The following is a 20,175-nucleotide window of genomic DNA, read 5'->3' on the forward strand; positions in this document are numbered from 1 at the left end:
CCCTGCAACTACTGAAAAGGCTGCTGCCCCTCTTCAGGAATCAGACGTTTGTCTGGCCTCTCAACAGATACCCCTCCGTTGCGGTTGCACCTACGATACGGCTATCTGTATCGCTGAGGCACGCAAGCCTCCCCACCAACGGCAAGATCCATGGTTCTTGGGGAGGATTTACAATGATTAACGTGATTATGACCGGAACTATAAGATGAGTTCTTACACGGAAATATAACTTTCCCGGACCCATGTCCGTGTAACACTTTTATTCCTCTATGGATGAGGAATGTTTCTGAAAGTTTGGCGAACCTTTTTGTTATACCCTATATGAGGGCAGATCTTACTACGCTCGATGTCCGACACTCTACCGAATGCGTGCAAAATTCCGGAGCTAATGATAGTGGCAGAACTTCTCACTCATTAGTAGAAGAAGACAATGAAAACAAAATGTGAAGATGCAGGTCTTAATGTGCTTTACCATTAGCCAGAAATTTTCATACCAGACAGGTCCTTTGAGATAACGGAAATGAAATTATGTACGGCTTAATCACTTTCAGAGAATCAACAATTATGTGGAGCGAACCTCACCACCTTTTATTGTAGTAATATTCAATCAACCTAAGTTACCAGCAAGTCAATATTAATACTGCACATACATCGAATAAGTTCGAACAAAATGTTTGATTACGACTATAATAATTTAATGGGTCCGACTCTTTCGAAAGATGGGGTCACAGTTAGTATTTAACAGTTTCCTCTTTTGAGAGTAAATTGTGTAACAGTTGAAGTGTAGCAGCAATAACCATCATGCACAGAGCTATTATACTGCAGCTCCCGATATAATAGTTATTCTGACTTGTACACAACTAATATCGCAATGGCAATATTCTTTTGAGACATTGCTCGAGTCATCATGAGAACCAAAAATCCAGAAAGGACAAATACAAAATTACAGTTTAATATAACCACATATAAAAATATTAAAAAGTGCTAGACAGAGAGAGAAAATAAAAGTGTACAGAGTATCTTGTTACAAAAGTAACAGGTCATGTGGTCATTTATCGCTCATCGTTATCACTTAAAATCAACACACGCCATACTTTTAAAATGGGACACGTATACTCCTAGAGGACCCGTGTGCATGCTTCATACTTGTGCGGGCGTACAATTTCAAAAATTATTTATCTTTAAAAGCTGTAACGTAATTTGAAACACGACGGTAATCCCAAAAGTAAGGTCTCCTATTTTTTTGTAAGTACAGAACTGTTATGAAGAGTGCTTCACGCGCTGTGTGCAAACATGCGCACGCCGCGCTGAGGCGCTGTCTTGGTTTGGCAGCCGTTGAGAATGGAGCTCCCGTTGGATGTTACCGCCAAGTGCCAATTGCGAGCAGTTATTCGGTTTTTGAACGCAAAGGGCACTGCGCCGATTGAAACCCATCGCCAACTGACGGTAGTGTATGGTGAATCGCACAAGGATGTGAAAAATGTTAGTAAGTGTTGTAGAGAGTTTGCAGCTGCTTGGACCGAAATTCTCGACGAACAAAGGAGCGGGAGACCGTCAATTTCTGAGGAGACAGTGTTGAAGGTTGAGAAAAGCATGCGTGATGATCGGCGGATCACCCTGCATGATCTCTGCACGTTGGTTCCTGAGGTTCCCGAAGCACCGCTCACAGAATTTTAACGGAAACATTGAACTACCGGAAGGTGTGCGCTGACTGAGGACCGCATGCGGAAACGAGTTGATGCTTCCCGCACATTTCTTCACCGCCTTGCAGCCGAACTGGACAACTTTCTGGACTCAGTTGTCACGGGTGACGAAACCTGGGTATACCACTTTACACTTGAGACCAAACAACAATCACGCCAGTGGCGTCCTCCTTCTTCACCACAGCCGTGGAAATTCAAACAAACACAGTCTGCCGGTAAAGTCATGACAACCGTTTTTTGGGATCGGAAAGGGGTACTGTTGGTCGACTTTATGCCCACTGGGACCACAAGTAACGCTGACAAGTACTGTGAGACTCTGGAAAACTCAAACGGGCAATTCAGAACCGGAGAAATGTTGAGCAAGGACGTACACATTCTCCATGACAACGCTCGCCCACACATTGATCGGAAACAGTTGCTCTCCTGCAACAGTTTCAGTGGGACATAATCACCTACCCACCCTATAGACCAGACTTGGAGTCCAGTGACTATCACCTGTTCCCTAAGTTGAAAGAACATTTGGCCGGAAAGCGATTCAGCTCCGACGACGAGGTGAAAGAAGAGGTTCATAACTTTCTGAACAGCGTGGCGGCGAGCTGGTATGACATGGGCATACAAAAACAGCCACAGCGTCTACAAAAAAAAGAACGACATAAATGGTGATTAAGTCGAAAAATAGCTAAACGTTCAAGCTGTAAACTGATGTAAACCATTGTAGAAATAAACAGCTCTCTGTACTTATAAAAAAAATAGGATACCTTACTTTTGGGATTACCTTCGTATTATCAACCATAATTCAGACTATAGAAAGAAACTTGTATAAACGGGCAACAATAGTCTGGTAAATCTAAACGAACACATTGTTTCGCTAATGCAATTAGCGAACATATAAAATTATAAGAAAAAATCGATCCAACCATAGGTAAAAGTATTAGAGACACACAATTTTGCTGGCGAAGGACCATAATATGGAAAAGCAGATTTAAATCGCGCCTGTTCAATTTAGCCGCCAGTGTTCACGATCTGCAGAAGGGCTTTTTTTCCTTGTTGCTCATTTCGTTTGGAATTTTGTGGCAACGACGTGTAGATGAGCCAGGAGAAACTTGGCATGTTTTGTACTATGTTCGTCACAGTGATTTTGTTCTGTTTTATGCCCGTCAAACACCGTTTTATTCTGTGAATAAATGCATTCCCGGTATTAAGTTTCAAAAGTCCCTCCGACAGGGGGCAGGTTACACTGGACGCTAGATGCCACTATGAATTGTAAAAGTGACTGAGAGAACATAACAGATGTTAAGCCTAAAGGGGTTTTCAGTGAACCAGTTGTTGGCCTGTTTAGCTAAAATCTAGGCTGTGTATCGTAAGGTTGAGTTTAGGCCCTTAATTAATAGCCTTGCGTCATTAACAAAAATTAAAATTTTGAGCAGAACAGTTCTTTATAGTTATTGGATGGTCATTACTGCGGGTTAGGAGGAAGATTGGATCGAATTTCTGACCCTGCGGAGGTCCATGTTTCATTTGTCCCCATTCTGCATTTTGACTATTCTTGTGGCGTAGATTATCAGTGTGGCCCTCGTATTTCTGTTACCACTATAAAAATCATCCACGCAAGAGGGATGCCATTGATGGCATATCATTGTAGCTTTCCAAGCAAAACTTTATGTATTCTATAAAGTTTCGGCATTTCACTCGGATGATGTCTACATCTTGCCACAATATTTCGACTTACAACCATTCAACCACCACCAATTAGTGTTTTACAGTGGAAATTACTCGTGCATTTAGCTAATGGCGGGAAGAGTCATGGGCATAAGTTACTGCTGCGTAAGTGCCCCGTGATAGGGACACTATCAACGTTATTGAATTTTCTTCTCTTCTGCAAGAAATTTGCGAAAAGATTAAAACCCAACAAAGTGTTCCAGTAAGGTTATATGTTCCAGAAATTTACTAGGAAGTTCTACTACTATGCTTTTGTGAGCATTATCGACGCACCGACGTATGACTTCGCTGGACAGCTTGCTTCGTTACTGAGAAATTCTGTGGTGAAATACTCGCATAACACTGGCGACTCCATTGACTTTATTAACAGACTGAGGTCACTAAGAGTCAATGAATCAGACTTACTTGTAAGTTTCGATGTCGTCTCACTCTTTATTAGGACCCATCTCATGGGTTCGCTGCCACTCAGTGACAACCGAAATGACACACCGTTTCAACATGTTTCCACCTTACTCTTTGTTCTGTCTCTCCTCTAGTAGCAACCTTTTTTATGGAAGACTTTGAGGAGAAGGTACTTGGCCGGTTGAACTTAAACCAAAAGTCTTATGGCGAATTATAGACCCCACGTTGAAGAAGAGATATCACTATTTTTCCAGCATCTAGATTTATACAGGGGAATATCTTGTTTACAATGGAAATGGGAAAAGGCGGCTGTGTACGGTTACCGGACGTCCTGGTCAGTCACAAAGTGGATGGGTCATTAGTGCGAGCCCACATATACGGACCTATACTTGCAGATGTCTAGGTATCACGATCTTTCTGAAACTCTGTTGTCATATGAGCGTTGTTGTGTCTGATAGACAACCTTAAACACCTACAATATGTGTTTAAATAAATAATGAACAGTCTCCACACAAGATTAGCACGACTTTAAGGACGAAGGAACTTGGGAACACTCACAAGATCAAGAGGAGAAGGAGCGTTCCTCCCACATGTTGTCAAGATGTCGCCAAAATTTGGTAGAATCGTAAAGAAACATTATGTGAAAATAATATTTCTACTACCTATAAAGTCCTGTGCTCTTCTCGGTTCGGTTAAAGAAGTTATGGGTTTGAGAAAGGTTGGGGTCTACACAATACCATGCCAGTGTGCCACAGGCTACATTGATAATACCAAATGTCCAGTACACGAAAGGTTCTTTGAATATGATAACAGCACTCGTCTTTTTCAGCTCAGTAAGTCGGCCACAGCCCAGCTCTTTATTTTTATCTCCACAGGACCCTCTGTGGATTGTTGCGCCACGGAAATCTTGCACAAGACGAAATTCCGTGATTCATTTATTAAGGAAGCTGCGGAAATACATTTAGCGGAAGATCTTATCAATTATGGTGGGATAGCGGCTTTCAAATGGATAGGGCTTGGAACCCGGTGATTTCATTAATATTTTCAGCAAGAAAACATTTTCGCGTAAAGCCACGTATAGTGATGGTTATTACGTGGACATCCGAATTTTTACTACGAGGGACGTATTACGACACAATTTTTAGTTTTAACCTAGTGACGTGCACCAACGGCCTCCAATGTAAAACATTCACCTGATGGTGGCTGAACGGTTGTCAGCTGAAATATTGTGGCAAGATGTCAACGTCATTCGGTTGCAATCCCGAAACTTTGTGGAATACACATTACATCGGGAAAACTTCAAGAATCACATCAGAACTTTATGGTCCCAACTAAAAGACTTCTTGGTAAGATAATAGATTACACCAACAGAATGGATTAAGTTGTTTAGCTCTGCCTGGTGTCTGTTTATGGAATTACGTGTAGCTAAGGAAAATCACTAACTGAAGTCAAACTGAGGCAGTCTTCTAAAAAGCATCTTGGAAGGCTGGAAGATGAGAAACGGCCTGTAATAACAGGTTATTGTTTTACGTCTGTTTTATTATTATTTTTTAAACAGTACGGTACACTTAAGTCTGTCAGGAAACACCTCTTAGTCAGTAAAATGTTACAAACATTGCTTAAGAGTCGTATTATCAGCATAGAGCAAGATTTTCATACTCTGCTAAAAACACAATCATACCCACAAGATTTCTCACTTTTGAAAGACACAAAGACTTTTATGACCTTATTTTTTTTATTCCAAAAAAACAGTTACAAAAATGGCTACAATGAAATTACATAAATAAGGTGACAGAAAATTGCAGTCATAAATTACAGCATTCAAAGAATGAGGAATCATATTCAGCCTTTAGCAGTAGCACACATTTAGCACCTTCACTGTCACCTTCAACTGGTGGCAGTTCAGCATGCACATTTTCTTCTTCTGCAGCCTGAAGTTCCTCATCATCATTTCCCAGACCCAAATTAATAATTCAGTAAAACCTTGATGTGTGTTCCTTCCAGGGTAAAATACGTGGACAGAAGAGCAGTCCCGAACAGCAACATCGCAAAGTTCTTCACTGCCTTGTTATTTTTGTCAGTTCCAGCCTTGTAAAGCATCCTTAGGGAGTTCAAGATCTTTCTTTGTATCAGACACCAGATGTTTGCCGTCATATTCTTGTATCTGCTGTACTACTTGTTTATTTGTCATGTGTGACTTACAGGTGAGGTTAGGGTCGGGAACGTGACCCAACCCATCCCCTCTCTACGATGAATCCAGTTCCTAACCTATACCCAATCTGTTGAAGACAATTCGGAACATGTTACCATATTTCTTATTGTGATTCTGATACTTAAGTGTTTTCTCGAATTCATTTTCCATATACATCCTGTATTCAACATGTTCATCGCTCCCAATAGTATTAAAAACGTAACTTGTATATTTACCTATTAACCAAATCACTGTGTTATTTTTTACCTGAGGGTAGTAACTTTCTTCTGGTTTGAAGAAAATGCTAGTTGGTACATTATTTGCTGAAGTTATTGTTATTTGAGCAATTTCCTCCCTGGTCCACCCCCAGCTGATAATCCGATCTCCACATGTGTAACGATGAGACAGACTGTCAACGAGGTTGCATTTGCTGCAGAGGTTAGTGTCACTTAAACCGATGGCAGAGAGACGCTCATTAGTGCTGATGATGATACTGACTGCCTTGTACCACGCTATTCTCACGTCAGACGAAAGAACTTCACTAGTGATGTTTTTCTGGACCACATTCCTAAGTACTGTATTTTTTAAACTAATGTCTGATAATGCTGCTAACAGTGTCCACTGCAATAAATCGAATATACCTCTATTTGATTATGTATAGGCAAATATATTGCTTTCTGCCATGATGAGAAAGTGAATTCACTATGTCTTCATTTCTATTACAGCTGTTATTTGGAAACTTAATTTCGTGTCACTTAGTGTTTTTGTTTCACTGGCGCCTAATGATGGTTCACATTGTTTTTACATTTTTCCTGCTGTGTTTCAGTTTTTGTGAGTAATAGCGTGTTTGCTTTTAATAATAACCAACTGAAGGATTTTAAATACATATGATAATCGAGTTTTAACTCTTAGTTACAATTTTTCTCTGAATATTCCGGGGGTTTTCTTCCGGACTACATCTGCATCAGAATTTTTTGAAACTGAGCCCCTACAGTGGATGCTTTCCACTGGAACAGTATCACACTCAGTGTTGTTAGCCATTTATCCAACTTCTCTACTTTCATAAGTATCAAATGTTAACATATTTCAACTTAAGCAATTAAAAACAATAAATTTTGTATCGTTTTTAACAAGTGGCTATAATTTGATAATTTCCCTGAGATACTAAGGTCTCCTAAAATTGTATGGATCTTTTAAAATGGTGATAAGCATCTTTTCGGACTGCATAGACTCTTCCAATCTCTTCTAATTCTTTGAACCTCTTATATACAGTGAGGTAAAAAAAATTTGTGGTAGTTACAAACTTTCAAAAGTTTAACATACCATGCAAAAGTAATTTTGGTTTTCAGTAAGGTAAAAACAATACTTTTACGACATTTATGAATTTAACTGGGTTCTTGATGCATATGAAAACTTGATATGACGTTTTTGTGTTATGTGATCTTAGTGCAGCGTTTGATAGCTTGCACGTAATCGCCCTGCCTGTGAAACTTGCTCATCACAGCATACATAAGCTATCTATAACCAATCTTACTTAAGAAATACAAAACAGCTGGTATCAGTCAGAAATTGATACTTTTCGAAATATAGTGTTTAGGATTCAGTTCTGTCTTTTTATGCAATTAATGGCCTGTAGGAGTTAACACAGTATTATGTTGTGATGGTTACACATTAATGAGTAATATAAACTGCAGTATTGTCACGCTATATGTGAAATGTTAAATTTATGAATTGTGTTCATTTAATTGCCCATTGTATGGGAAATGCATTAAGTACGAATATAATTTCTTTGGAGTCAAAAACTGTGAATGTGCCAGTCATTTAAGGTGCAAATAATACTAATGGATTTATTTGTTGCTGAATTACGTAAAATTACGTATACATCAACTAGGGATGATATCATCGATCGTAACACGTGTAATTTTTTCATTTTCCCACCATTTTCTAGTCACTAATTTAGATTTCAGAAAAACATGGGCGCAACAGCAGTAGAAAAAATTTTTCCTGATGTAGGAATATGAGAAAGCAATGTAAGTTAATGCAACATATCTGAGCCACCTCCCTTGACATAATACTGTGTAAATACCAGTTTGGCCCACTGGAGCACGTCAGGTTCCTTTTATTTTGGACAACGTTTTACCTTCTAAACTTCCTGGCAGATTAAAACTGTGTGCCCGACCGAGACTCGAACTCGGGACCTTTGCCTTTCGCGGGCAAGTGCTCTACCATCTGAGCTACTGAAGCACGACTCACGCCCGGTACTCACAGCTTTACTTCTCGTCTCGTCTCCTACCTTCCAAACTTTACAGAAGCTCTCCTGCGAACCTTGCAGAACTAGCACTCCTGAAAGAAAGGATATAGCGGAGACATGGCTTAGCCACAGCCTGGGGGGATGTTTCCAGAATGAGATTTTCACTCTGCAGCGGAGTGTGCGCTGATATGAAACTTCCTGGCAGATTAAAGCTGTGTGCCCGACCGAGACTCGAACTCGGGACCTTTGCCTTTCGCGGGCAAGCTACCGAAACACGACTCACGCCCGGTACTCACAGCTTTACTTCTGCCCAGGCTGTGGCTAAGCCATGTCTCCGCTATATCCTCCTTTCAGGAGTGCTAGTTCTGCAAGGTTCGCAGGAGAGCTTCTGTAAAGTTTGGAAGGTAGGAGACGAGATACTGGCAGAAGTAAAGCTGTGAGTACCGGGCGTGAGTCGTGCTTCGGTAGCTCAGATGGTAGAGCACTTGCCCGCGAAAGGCAAAGGTCCCGAGTTCGAGTCTTGGTCGGGCACACAGTTTTAATCTGCCAGGAAGTTTCATATCAGCGCATACTCTGCTGCAGAGTGAAAATCTCATTATTGATGTTGTTGTTGTGGTCTTCAGTCCAGATATTGGTTTGATGCAGCTCTCCATGCTACTGTATCCTGTGCAAGCTTCTTCATCTCCCAGTACCTAATGCAACATACATCCATCTGAATCTGTTTGGTTTATTCATCTCTTGGTCTCCCTCTACGACTTTTTCCATCCATGCTGCCCTCCAATACTAAATTGCAGTACCAACCTATCCCTTCTTCTAGTCAACTTGTGCCACAAATTTCTCTTCTCTCCAATTCTATTCAATACCTCCTCATTAGTTACGTGATCTATGCATCTAATCTTCAGCATTCTTCTGTAGCACCACATTTCAAAAGCTTCTATTCTCTTCTTGTCTAAACTATTTATCATCCACATTTCACTTCCATACATGGCTACACTACATACAAATACTTTCAGGAAAGTCTTCCTGACACATAAATCTATACTTGATGTTAACAAATTTCTCTTCTTGAGAAACGCTTTCGTTGCCATTGCCAGACTACATTTTATATCCTCTCTAATTCGACCATGAGTTATTTTGCTCCCCAAAAAAGCAAAATTCCTTTACTATTTTAAGCATGTCATTTCCTAATCTAATACCCTCAGCATCACCCAATTTAATTCGACTACATTCCATTATCCTCATTTTTGCTTTTGTTGATGTTCATCTTATATACTACTTTCAAGACACTGTCCATTCTGTTCAGCTGCGCTTCCAGGTCCTTTGCTGTCTTTGACAGAATTACAATGTCGTCAGCAAACCTCAGTTTTTATTTCTTCCCCATGGATTTTGAGTCGAACTCTGAATTTTTCTTTTGTTTCCCTTACTGCTTGCTCAATATACAGATTGAATAACATTGGGGATAGGCTACAACCCTGTCTCACTCCCTTCCTAACCACTGCTTCTTTTCATGCCCCTCAACTCTTTTAACTGCCATTTGGTTTCTGTACAAATTGTAAATAGCTTTTCGCAACCTGTATTTTACCCATGGCACCTTCAGAATTTGAAAGACAGTATACCAGTTAACATTGTCAAAAGCTTTCTCTAGGTCTAAAAATGCTAGAAACATAGGTTTGCCTTTCCTTAATCTATTTTCTAAGATAAGTCGTAGGGTCAGTGTACCCTCACGTGTTCGAACATTTCTACAGAATCCAAATTGATCTTCCATGAGGTCGGCTTCTACCAGTTTTTCCATTCATCTGTCAAGAATTCGCGTTAGTATTTTGCAGCCATGACTTTGGTAATTTTCACATCTTGTCAACACCTGCTTTCTTTGGGATTGGAATTATTATATTCTTCTTGAAGTCTAAGGGTATTTCGCCTGTCTCATATATCTTGCTTATCAGATGGTAGAGTTTTGTCATGATCGCCTCTCCAAAGACCGTCAGTAGTTCTAATGGAATGTTGTCTCCTCCCGGGGCTTTGTTTCGACTCAGGTCTTTCAGTGTTCTGTCAAACTCTTCACACAGTATCATATCTCCCATTTCATCTCCATCTACATCCTCCTCCATTTCCACAATATTGTCCTCAGGAATATCGCCCTTGTATAGACTCTCCATATACTCCTTCCACCTTTCTGCTTTCCCTTCTTTACTTAGAACTGGGTTTCCATCTGAGCTCTTGAAATTCACACAAGTGGTTCCCTTTGTCCAAAAGTCTCTTTAATTTTTCTGTAGGCAGTATCTATCTTACGCCTAGTGATATACACCTCTACATCCTTACATTTGTCCTCTAGCCATCCCTGCTTAGTCATTTTTCACTTCCTGTCAATCTAATTTTTGAGACGTTTGTATTCCTTTTTGCCTGCTTCATTTACTGCATTTTTGTATTTTTTCCTTTCATCAATTAAATTCAGTATCTCTTCTGTTACCCAAGGATTTCTATTAGACCTCGTCTTTTTACCTACTTGATCCTCTGCTGCCTTCACTATTTCATCTCTCAAAGCTACCCATTCTTCTTCTACTATATTTCTTTCCCCCATTCTTGTCAATCATTCCCATCTCCTTAAATTTCCACCTTTTTGCAGTTTCTTCAGTTTTAATCTACAGTACATAATCAATAGATTGTGGTCAGAGTCCACATCTGCCCCTGGAAATGTCTTACAATTTAAAACCTAGTTCCTAAATGTCTTACCATTATATAACCTATCTGAAACCTGTGAGTATGTGCTGTCTTCTTCCATTTAAACAACCTTCTTTCATGATCCTTGAATCAAGTGTTAGCTATGATTAAGTTATCCTCTGAGCAAAATTCTATGAGGTGGCTGGCTCTTCCATTCCTTACCCCCATTCCATATTCACCTACTATGTTTCCTTCTCTTCCTTTTCCTACTATAGAATACTAGTCACCCATAACTATTAAATTTCCGTCTCCCTTCACTGTCCGAATAATTTCTTTTATCTCATCATACATTTCATCAATCTCCCTAGCTAGTTGGCAAATAAACTTGTGCTATTGTGGTGGGCATGGGCTTTGTATCTATCTTGGCCACGATAATGCGTTCACTATGCTGTTTGTAGTGGCTTACCCACATTCCTATTTATTTATTCATTATTAAACCTACTTCTGCATTACCTCTATTTGATTTTGTATTTATATCCCTGTATTCACCTGACCAAAAGTCTTCTTCCTCCTGCCACCGAACTTCACTAATTCCCACTATATCTAACTTTAACCTATCCACTTCCCTTTTTAAATTTTCTAACTTACCTGCCCAATTGAGGGATCTGATATTCCACACTCCAACGAGTAGAATGCTAGTTTTCTTTTTCCTGATAACAACGACCTTCTGAGAAGTCCCCACCTGAGTGGTCCAAAGGGGGGGGGACTATTTTACCTCTAGGATATTTTACCTGTATTCAACCATACAGTAAACCTGCATGCCCTTGTGAAAAATTAAGGCTGTAGTTTCCCCTTGATTTCAGCCATTCACAGTACCAGCACATCAAGGCCATTTTGGTTAGTGTTACAAGGCCAGATCAGTCAATCATCCAAACTGTTGCCTCTGCAACTACTGAAAAGGCTGCTGCACCTCTTCAGGAACCACATGTTTGTCTGGCTTCTCAACAGATACGCCACCATTGTGTTTGAACCTATGGTACGGCTATCTGTATTGCTGAGACATGCAAGCCTCCCCACCAATGGCGAGGTCCATGATTCATGGAGGGGGTGGGGGTAAACATTGATAGACACATTAATTCTATTTCAATTTTTGGAATATGATCAACCACTATAGGAAACTCAAAATTTTGCGGTTTCTGATCATGATCAAGATCAATATTGCTATATTTGTTACTCTTTCAGCGTTTTTATCTACAGGGTACAAAGCTGACTTTATAGAGCACAGAAAACACTTTTGACCATTATTTTTCACATTAACACATGCTTCCTTTTTTTAATTTTATCTGGTAATTCAGTGTAAGATGATCCTCTTAGTGGAACATATTTGTTAATTCCTGACTATAAACCAATAATTCTATTTAATGTCCATCGTGATCCTTGTGCTTGAAAATTAGATATTTTCATTAAAATATCTCACTTCATTCATTCGAATTTTTTACTAAAATCTTTCTCTGTCTTAATTGTATAGTTTTATATTTGTTGTCCAAATTCTTGACGTTGTCATTCATCTGTAATTTGTACTCACAAAATAAATTGAAAATTATCTTTAAACCACAATGTACTCTCCAATTGTCTTTCACAATTTTCTGAATTTTCGTCTTCACCACAGTCAAGAAATGATTAGGTTCAGCTGAGTCTATACTGTTTTCAAAATGTATGGTTTGTAATCTGTTTGCAAATGCTTTATCAACTATATAATCTCTAACTGTTCTTCTGTCTCTTGGTTTCTCAAATAAATCTGTGTAAAAAGGAAATAATACTTCTTTATTGGTTCTAGTCTTCTGTTTTGCGAACACTTCTGTAGAAAATGGAAATTATTTTGTCAGTCGTTTACCTTCTTGTTTTGAAAACACGTCTGTAGGAAACAGAAATATTCTTTTTAGTGGTTTATCTTCTTAAGTTTGGAAAACAAAATGATTTTCAATATTATGATATGGTAATTGTTTCCAAAGATTGTCACTCACTTTAGGTGTAGAATTTCTAATAAGAAATGCCATTAGGTCAGATTTACTTAATTTACTATATCCTCATAAGTTATTTATTTCACAATATGTACCAAGTTGAGCAACAGTGAATAGCAAAATATCTTTTCATTTTGCTCTATTTCTTACCAAAAAATTTATTAGATTTGCAAACAAATATTTTTTCAGAAATGATAATTATTTAACAGATAGTAAGGATAACTATTTAATAGATCATAAGAATTATCATTAATAGATTCTTAATCATAAATTATTATAATTTAATAGACAATATATCATAAAGTACATAGATATGATTACTTTTGAAAATATTTGGGGTATCTCCCAGACGCCCCTCTTTAATATAAATCCCATACTATATTTATAAATGAATCATGATTATATTTTCTTATTCTTTCACCTAAAAAGGAAGCCGAGCAAATTAAAAAATGGATAACTAAAGAAGTTTTAGCATCTATTCGTAAATATAGACAATATAAAGTACAAAAATAGAAAGAACAACTAGCAATAGAATTTGAAACTAAATTACAAATTAAAGACAATGAAAAACCTATAAACAATTAAATATAAACAAAAAGGAAAAGAATGTTTAAACTTAAAAAATATAATTTCATATAGTAGAACAAACTTTTTATAAAAATAAGCAATCACCTTTTTCAAATAAATTAATTTGTAATAGTTTAGCTTTTTAATTTTGTATTAAATATATAGTTATAAGTTTTAACTAGCTGATTCAATTACAACCATAATTTAGTTAACTTTTTAGCTATCTCTAATTGTCAAATTAATTCTGATACAAAAGCCATGTGTAGTTCTAGTTCTAATTCTGAATCTGTAGGAAACAAAGAATGAATATTTTAGAATTTATTCAAAAATATAATTAGCAAATTAATTTGAGTTCTTAGTTTAAAGATATATGGTTTTCTTTTTTTGAAGACAAAATGTTTTAATTAGTTATAGTATTTTATAATTTTTATACGATATTCCTATGGTTAATTGTTTGTCTGTGGAAAATTTTATACAATATCAGAACCATTATGTTAAATTTCTTAAAAAGTTATTCCATATACAGAAATAAAATATGATAATCCGTTTGCTTTAGAATACGAATATATTCAAAAATAAATAAAAACTTAAAGACCAAGTAACGTTCTTCAAAAGAAATGGATTTTACTAACAGTTAAGAACTTCAAGGACTCAGGTCAAGATGCTTCTGCTGGACCCTGTTTTAAGCCTGCTTGCGCTGATTTAGCTTTCTTATTCTAATATAAAGTACATTTCTTACATTTATTATTATGTTTATCTTCATGTGAAGGATTTATGTAAAAACAATTTCAATCTTTAATTTCAAGACATCTTTTACATTTCTTTGTAGATGAATCAATGGGTTCTTCATTTTTATTATTCATCAATAATAATATATTTGAATGTTCTTCACTCGAAATTCGTGGTAAATGTTCTTTGTAATAATATTTAGAAACACGTCTTCCACATGTGCAAGAAATTCAGCTTTCATTGTAATTTTTTACCTAATATTGATGTATACATGGTCTACACATAGCTCTATAACCATCTTTTGTGTATTTGTGTAAAGTAAAATTGTCGATTGACTTCTCAGTATTGCAATATTTACATAACTTAGGTTTGACGTTTTCTGAAGATTGCTATATGCTCTCCATTTATATAGAAAAAAATTTAATAGATTTGTGAAAAAGTTAAATTCTCTAATTTTTGTACTGTGTCTTCCAATATATTTATTACTTTAGGAACTAATTCAGATCTGTTATGACAATCAATACCAAATAAAGATAATTCATTTGTGCCAGCTCTAAATACTTTTTTGTAAATTCACTGTATTCGTAGAATGTATCATCCTTGAAAAAAATACAGAAAACCATTTGTGTATCGAAAGGCAGAATTCATGCTATTCAATAAAATTTATTACGTAGTACTATGGTAGTTATTGACTTTGGATATCTGGAAATTAATTGCAGTGTGTGTAAATTTACCATATATAACATATTGTCAACAAATGTTACAATTCCACCACTTTGTATTTGATATATTCTGTCTATTTTTTGTAACCAATTTGTGATCAGTTGTCCGTTTTTCATTGATCCATACCCACTTTTGATAGAAAATGTATAAATCCCCATTTACAGATAATAAGTGATCAAGCCTACCAATTTCACATAATGATTTAACTGTTTCTCTTGGTTTTGAAGGAAGAGTTGGTAGTGCTACTTTTGGTATTGTTGGTTTCATTGAAGTTTTACCATATAAACTTTGAATAGCATCAATGTGAACTTGAGATAATTCTAAATGTGAACCATTATAGTAGGGATACATTATTGAGTAAAAAATCATCTGTGTGCTTTAAACCTAATGTATACCCGATTTCACGAACCAGAACTTCTTATAGAATTTTTTGATATTTTGGTGTATTTTTATCAATTTCCCAATACCAGTTTTCATCTTTATCCATATGTATTTCTAGTGGATCATTATTCCTATTTGTAAGAAAAAAGCATAGCTAACACATTTCCTTTTCCATCTTACTCCTTTGGACGTCGTTGACCACTAACTTCATTTAAATGTATAAGTCTTTTACCTGTAATTAAAATATCAGGATTATTGATATCATGGTTAAACTGAGTACCACTATATATCTGCCATAAACTAAAAGCTATATCTGTTAATTCCAATACTTTTTTATTTTCTCGTTTATAATTCCATTTTAGATTCCTTTTCTTCCATTTGTACATACTTGTTCTATAACTATCGAATGAAGCTGTTACACCACATCTAGGTCTGTTCATAAATTGTAAAATTTCTTCACTTAATTCGCCAGTAAACTCAAGATTGTGTGTTAGTTGGAATAGCATGAATGATTCTCTTAATAATTCATCACTCACTTGGGTAATATCAGTTGTTGGAACATTTAAGTAATCAAAATCAATTAAATATTTAGCTGCTTTGTTCTTTTCATAAAGTTTCACTCCTGAGCCTGGCGCACCCAGAAAGGTTGCTTTAGTTGGCGCTGTTTGAGCTGGCGCTGCTTTAGCTGGTGCTGGTGCAGCTACTACTATTTTCACAAATAGCAATAGCAGAAGTATCTTCATTTAAATAGAGTTAAAATAATATAACTACTCTAAATCCATAAATTTATTTTGATTTACAATTTAATTTAATCATAATAATAAAGAAAATATGGTGAATACAAACTACAAATTTCAGCTACTGTTTACTTTTTGCAAAACTAATACAAAATGTTTCTGTTAAATGAGGTCGATTGTAGATCTATTCAACAACAAGCTTACATGCAACAATAAGCAAGTGTTTTTGATTATTGATGAAAAAATAATCCATGGTTTTATTCAAAACAAGTTGCTGATCTGTTGGGATATGCTCGACCTAGAGATGCAATTAATGACCATGTTAAACAAAAATACTGTAAAACATAAGAGAATTTTGGTAGCACCATTTCACCACTATTTAAATATATTCAAAATTCAACAAAATTTATCAATGAAACTGGTCTTTATTCTTCAGTTATAAAATCCAAAATGCCTTTTGCAGAAGAGTTTCAAGATTGGGTTTATGAAAAAGTTTTACCTTCAATTCGAAATCAGGGAGGATATAAAATTAAAACTTTTTGCAAAGATCAAATAAAAAACAAAGGTAATTGATACAACTACAAACACCAAAAAAATTAAACACAGAAATAATTCAATTAAAAGATAATAAAATTAAAATGAATGCTGATCACATTTAGAATTTGAGAGAAACAGTTCATACTGCTTCCGAAATAACACATAAAAGGAATGAACACATAAAGACATTACTACCTCACCATGTTTCCCAAATAACTGATGACAAATTAAGACCAACATTTTTTCTTTTGAAGTTATCTGACAATGAATGTGATTATACTTACTATGTCATTAGAACACAACGAAAAAATTTGCAGAAACAATTATACAGAATCAAAGATAGGCATCCAAATTGTGAAGAAATGAGGATTGTTTGTCATGTGAAGTATTTGAGTATTTTGAATATCTATACACAAGAACAATTAATCAATGATATTAAAATGCTTCACCAGATGTAACTATTATAAAATGATGTTGTCTTTATTTACCAAACTATTGTGTGAATTACCGAAACCCAACCATTTGACATAAACCTGATTGCTTTTCTTCCTCAAAACTTTTTCAATGAGATATACATCTGGATATTTCGTTTTCTGTAGCTCTTGTTCACAAAAATGTCCTTTTACATCTTTCAGTTTATATGTGATTGGATCAGAATGAATAACATCTTCACTTTCAAAAACTGTTGACAAATTAGATGTATATCATTTTTTCTAAAAGATTTTTAAGTTTACTAATTTTCACTTTATCACCTTTATTAAATTTAGCTTTTTCATTAGATACAATGTTTCATCTTTTTAAATTTTTCTCACTAACTTCTATCAGTTTCATTTTTATAGCTGAATGTTTTGTGTTATTGTATTCATCGATTAGATTTTTAACCAAATCAAACCATTTAAATTTTCCTTGAAGAGCAAATTTCTTCCACATCTTTTCTTTAAATGATCTGTTAAATCATTCAACAACAGATGCTTTTAAATCTGAAAAAGTTGAATAATGATTGATATTATATTTCTTCATCAATTCTTGTAATTCTTTGTTGTTAAATTCTTTACCATTATCTGTTTTTAAATTTTTTAGGTTTCTAACTATGAACATTTTTTCGAAAGCATCAACCCTTATTGTTAGCTGCTTTATTTTTAACAGAATCAGGAAGTGCAAATTTTGAAAAGATATCAATGATAGTTAATAAATATTTGTAAACTTTATGAAATTCCTTTGATATTACCTAAATCTATCTCTACTAGATCAGCATGCCATAAATCATCTAAACCAAGAGAAACAACTTCTCTTGTTTTAAAGTTTTTTCTAATTGGTTTATGTAATTCATTAATTATTTCTTCACAAAAATTATTTAAGCATATCACCAACTACAATTTTTTTAATGAATTTACTCTTTCTAGAATTACAAATTGCACAACTACCTTCAATTCTTTGTCTTTCATTTTTAGATGTTACTCTGTGTGAATTATGTGTTTCAGCAAACTTTTTACACATCAAACAATAAATGTGATCGTCTTTAAGAACTAAATGTGAATTATGATTCCCTGAAGAACTGAGTGCAAAGCACGATTTTCTATTTATATAGATAAAAAATTTATACAAATTAAAAATTTAAATTATATCGCCAAATCCAATTATATTTACATCAGCTGAAACAGTTAAACAGAATCTTTCAATCTTAGAGTTAGAAAATTTGATTTGTGTCCCATTATACATTGATCATTGTTATTTATTTAGTATAGCTTATAAGGCACACTTACTGTAATATCAACATCATCAATGTTATTGTTCATCATATACTCTATCTTTAATATTACTTAACTTATTTAAGTATGATGTTAAATCTGTTTTTGAGAAATAATCTGAAAGAGCTTTTTCAACTACCTTTTTTGTAAAGAAATTCTTTATAGTGTTGTAGTTATCTTGATGAATCTGATTTTTTCATTAAATTGTGTAGTGGTGACATAGTTATTGAACTGTGTTAAAATGCTAGCATATTCAGGTTTTGTAACAACATTTGGTAGTCACTGACTATAGTCAGCTTCTGCTGACTCTAACTCATTATCGAAATAATGTTTTTTCACTACATCTGTTGCACCAATTGGACCATTTATATTAGCAAATCTTCTATTTTTATAACTAATATACCCTCTGGTTACTTTAAAAATAGCATGAATTTCTTTTGAAATTGTTTAATTGAATTTGTTATTGTTGAATCTATTGACGATTTAAATTGTTTAATCATATTTTCGATTTCATTTTTGATTTTTTTCTAGATTGAACACAGATGTGCTAAGCACTTCATTTTGTTCAGCTTGACCTATCTTACTTCCAAAAATGTCCATTTATTAAATCTAAAATATCACTAAATTATAATTCTCACAAAACAATTTTAAAACAAATATACACAAATGGCCACGCATTACTTCATCAAAATTTTGCAATTTCTCGCTATTCTAATACAGATTATTTTCCCCAAATAGTTAACTAGTTGTTTTGGTATATTACCACCAAATGAATCACAAACAACATTTTGTGGACACAGTCTGAAGATTGCTTTAGCTGTCACTCATTATTTTTATAGTACAGATGTATCTAAATTTGATTCCACATTTTAAATTATTTGCTTTGTTGGTAATTCCTCAGTCATGTATACACCATGAAAGTGTTTAATTATCAATTGTTTAGTAAGTTTTTCTGTATCAGAATTAGATAAAGGTTCATTAAATTTTTCAATCAACACTTCGAAACTTTTTTGCTTCCTTTAGTCCAACACCAGCACCAGGTGAAGCTGTCTCCAAACTGCATCCAGCTTTTTTCTGCATTGCTTGATTATGTCTTTTCTGTTCTTCTAATTCTTTATCAGCTTTCTTCTTGTTTATAACTGCATTTGCAATTGCTGCAGAACCTCCAGCTAGTGAACCAATTGTTGCTAGATAAGGTAATGAAGCTAATAATAATGGAAGAAATCCATCATGTTGTGGTAGTCCTTAACCATCTTTCTTTTTTGTTAGATATTCAATAATTTTTCACAACAAGAATAGCTAATGCAACAATTAAATTTCCACCAACTTTCTTTTCTTCTTTTCTCTTTTGAATATCAGTCAAAAACCAGAGTTAAAATATAATTATCAATCATTACTGTTGTTTTTCAACAATTTGGTCAAATTATTGCACATTTAATAGAAATTGATAAAAGTATACCACGTTTGTTTTTCAACTTATTTTCTGGAATTCTTATTTTTGGTTCCCAATCTGTTTTGTTCATTTATTAATACTTTTTTCAATAGTATATGAGCAGATTATTTCAACTTAGTGACAGATCATCTGTTTTGAGAAAACGAGTAACTGTTCGAATACGAGATAGTTATACTACTGTTTGACTAGTTGGTTATTGTTCAACTTTTTTAACACCAAATATTACATCGAAAAATAATAAACTTTATTGTGGTTGGGAAACAATAGAAATACCTGTAGGTCAATATAGTTTGAAAAATTTAAAAACAAATTTTAATTCGAAATAGCCCAATATTCACATTAAAGCAGATGAATT

This window comes from Schistocerca cancellata, chromosome 3, assembly GCF_023864275.1.
Source record: "Schistocerca cancellata isolate TAMUIC-IGC-003103 chromosome 3, iqSchCanc2.1, whole genome shotgun sequence".
NCBI lineage: Eukaryota > Metazoa > Arthropoda > Insecta > Orthoptera > Acrididae > Schistocerca > Schistocerca cancellata.